The 3,950-nt window shown below is 37.9% G+C and overlaps 1 non-coding gene across 1 annotated transcript; it reads right to left on the bottom strand.

Annotated features, from left to right (window-relative positions):
- Positions 1-2,933: 2,933 nt before the first annotated feature.
- On the bottom strand, positions 2,934-3,009 carry TRNAS-GCU (transfer RNA serine (anticodon GCU)). Its single transcript has one exon. It is a non-coding gene; the product is annotated as a tRNA-Ser (tRNA).
- Positions 3,010-3,950: the final 941 nt, after the last annotated feature.

Raw genomic sequence — 3,950 nt, 5'->3', positions numbered from 1 at the left:
AATTTTGGTGTAAATCAAAACACACCCTAGCCTAACACAAATGGAACACTTGCACTTTTAATAGTCCAAAGTGGGGTAGGTAATGCCGACTTCTCACTCATACTGCGTATGGCTGCGTATTCTTCCGCCATGCGCAACCAAATGAGTTCACCCACCTCTTCCGTAAGTACGACGCTATCAGTGTAAGCCCAAACACTCAGGTCTTAACTTTTTTAAGTTTTTATGGGGGTGAGCATTGTAAACTTGAAACGTCATAGGTTGAGACTGTTGTAACATGAGGACTCCCTGTAAATATACTGCTCACAAAAATTAGGGGATATTTTATGGCTTCATAGTCATTTAAAAATATCCCCTAATTTTTGTGAGCAGTATATTAAACATCTTTCTTTTTTTGCCTCTAATTATATTCTCCCTTGAATTTGCCACTAATCATGAAAGATTGTCAAATACGTTTAACATATTAATAATATTGTATGTGTCAGTTTCTTAGCCTTTTATCAATTAAGACTGAGGTCATACAATTTTCTCTAAGATTCAGAAAGAGATTCTCCCAAGACCTCATATAGATAACAGAGGTGTTTTAGTCCAGACCTGTCTGCATACAATTCCCATATATTCTATTTATGTCATATTATGAATTCAGAAAGAAAGAGATCTTTGGTGATGTACCGTATTTTTCGCTCTGTAAGATGCACTCTTTTTTTCCCTAAAAGTGGAGGAGAAAATGCCCATGCATCTTATGGAGTGAAAAATGCAGTGTTTTATTAAATATTTTAACACACCATTTGGTTCAGAATATTTTTTTTCTTATTTTCCTCCTTAAAAACCTAGGTGTGTCTTATGGTCAGATGTGTCTTATGGAGCAAAAAATATGGTAAGTCAGAAGTCAGCAAACTTTCTGTAAAAAACAGATGATATTATCTTAGGCTTTGTGGGCCATATAGTCTTTGTTACACTACTCAACTCTGCTGTGTAGTACAAAGCAACCATGACACAACATAAAAGAACAAGTGTGGCTGTGTGTATATATAGTTTTAAAAATCTTTATTTACAAAAGCAGATGGCAGGCCAAATTAGTCCATGGGCCATATTTGGCTGAGCTCATAATTGTGGTCTTTAGGGACAAGAGATAGACTGCCATCTATCTAGCAGGAGAAAGATGTTTCCTCAAGGAAAGATAAAGGCTAGAGTTATGGAGATGAAGAGGCTTTTTGGTGCTAATGGAAAGTTGGAAAATTAAAGTAGACAATGCAGTCATAAGTATCGGAGAAGCATAATAGCTATGAATGAACTCTGTTCTATCTGCGTCAATCCAGTTGTATGGCCTTAGTCAAGTTACCTGGTCTCTTTCCCCATTCCTCTGTTAAGACATGTAACACATATAGAATAGGGCTTAACCAATATATGGCATTTATTGCTTAAGCCCTATTCTATGTGTGAGCAGCCACATTCTGATATATATCTATATTTATCTGTATACACACACAGGGCAGGGCAAAAGTATACAGCTGTATATGAAACTGAGTTTATTTTTGTATTTATTAATTATGGTATTACTTAGTTCCATTACTACTGTAAACCTACTTTTGCCTCACCTTGTATATATAAGTGTTAGCTAATATTTTCATTCACTGCCATCAAGCTTTATCTAAGAATTGGCATTGTAAGGATGGAGTCTAACCTGGCAGTGATCAAATTTAGGAAAGGAGTGGGCAGAAATTAATGCTCTCTCTCTCTCTCTCTCTCTCTTTATATATATATATATATATATATATATATAAATGAATTCAGAATATATGAATAAATGTATATAAAAGATGTATATTTATAATGTATATTTATATTTACATATATATAAAAAGAGAAATTGTTTATTACTTTATTACTATTAATATGTATATATATCAAACTACCCTAAATTTAATGGCTTAAAGAAAAAACTGTTGTTTATTTTGCAAACAAATCTGCAATTTGGGCAGGGTTATCTGGAAAGACAGGGGGCATCAGCTCAACAGAGGACTGGAGCATTTACTTCCAAAGCAGCTGACTCCTCTAGCTGACAAATTGATGCTGGATGTTGACTGGGAGGACGCTCTGTTGGGGCTGAGGGTTGGTTCATTTACATTTGAGATTCTCCATTTGGCCTGGGCTTTCTCATGGCAAGGTTGGGGGCTTGGAAGGCTGAGTATTTCAAGAAAGAACCATGATGAAACTGTATTAATTCTTAAGACCAGGGTTTGGAATTGATGTAGCATCATTTTCACCCAAATACAGGGCACATTTTATATAAAAGGAAAGATGATTTAAAAGGAACATTCTGCTTCCTGTTCACATAAAGTTGCAGTTCAAAAACCTCTTTGAATTTCATTCTGTTTCTGTCCCTTTTAGTCCTCTCGAGCAAACTAGTAATCCACAAGATCTTGCAATTGTATTTTTTTTGTTTGTTTAAAAATATGGAACTACATATGGTGATAGCTGTTAAGAAGACTTATTGTGGTGATCATGTCACAATACACACAAATATCAAATAATTATGTTGTATACCAAAAACTAATATAATGATGTCAATTATAATGTCAATTATATCTCAATAACCTCCCCTCCCAACACCTCTGTGGGTGTTCTAGCATTCTTTTTTTTTTTTTTTTTTGCATTTTTCCGAAGCTGGAAATGGGAAGGCAGTCAGACAGACTCCCGCATGCACCCAACCGGGATCCACCCGGCATGCCCACCAGGGGGCGATGCTCTGCCCCTCAGGGGCGTTCCTCTGTTGCAAACAGAGCCATTCTAACCCCTGAGGCAGAGGCCACAGAGCCATCCTCAGTGCCTGGGCCATCTTTGCTCCAATGGAGCCTCGTTGCGGGAGGGGAAGAGAGAGACAGAGAGGAAGGAGAGGGGGAGGGGTGGAGAAGCAGATGGGCGCTTCTCCTTTGTGCCTTGGCTGGGAATCGAACCCAGGACTCCTGCACAGCAGGCTGATGCTCTACCACTGAGCCAACTGGCCAGGGCTGTTCTAGCATTCTTATTGAAGTATATTCCATTAGACAAAAGTCCACCTGCAAATCTCTTTGATATAACCTTTTCTCTACCTTGGGATTCTCCTAAAGCTGCTATGGCCTCATTATTTTAAGATTATTAGAAGTCCCATTGTTTATTTGAGAGAGTCTACCCGATGCCCTTAGATTCTCAGAGGAATCTTGTTTCAAGGGGTGTGGAAGACATTGGCCTAAATCTTTCTAAGGTATTAACAAAGGATCTTTGACTTTGGTTTTGATCTTTGGCCTGACACCCTGTCTTAATTGGAGAATCCTCCGCTGTACAAAGAGAATGAGTCTGAGGAATACTTTTATATTTAAATGTATCAAGTACTGGATCTTTTATGTATTTTCTTAAAATTTCCTTGAAAATTAAACAGTTCCTTTTTATAACTCATCTCTCAACATACTTATATGCGACTAAAAGAAGCTATTTGGAATTTTCAACATTCTGGCTGGAATTCTTTCGAACCAAGTACACCAGTTCATTAGTTATCTATTGTATTTTCTCTGTCACTGCAGGTGATAGTTTTGCTAAAATTTCTGCGCCTGATAAAAATAATGTTTCTCTAGATTTCCATAACAATCTTTCCACTTTCCCTCAGCCCTTCTAATAGGTTCCTCAAGGGCCACTCGGTTTCTACTAGCAATCTCTTCAAACCCCTGCCAACTTTCCCCACCACTCCAGAGTCAATAGCCCATCTATTAGGTTTAGTACAGCAGCATCCAGTTCTCAGAATCAACTCCAATTATCTATTACCATATGAGCAATATTTCAAGTAGGCCCTGGCCAGTTAGCTCAGTTGGTTAAAAGCATCATACCAAAACAACGAGGTTGTGGGTTTGGTCCCTGGTCAGGGCACACACAGGAAGCAACCAAAAAATGCACAACTGAGTGGAACAATAAATGCCTCC

Source organism: Saccopteryx leptura, chromosome 2 (assembly GCF_036850995.1).
Source record: "Saccopteryx leptura isolate mSacLep1 chromosome 2, mSacLep1_pri_phased_curated, whole genome shotgun sequence".
NCBI classification, from domain to species: domain Eukaryota; kingdom Metazoa; phylum Chordata; class Mammalia; order Chiroptera; family Emballonuridae; genus Saccopteryx; species Saccopteryx leptura.
Note: the sequence above shows the minus strand (reverse complement) of the source record. Positions and strands in the feature narration are given on the sequence as shown.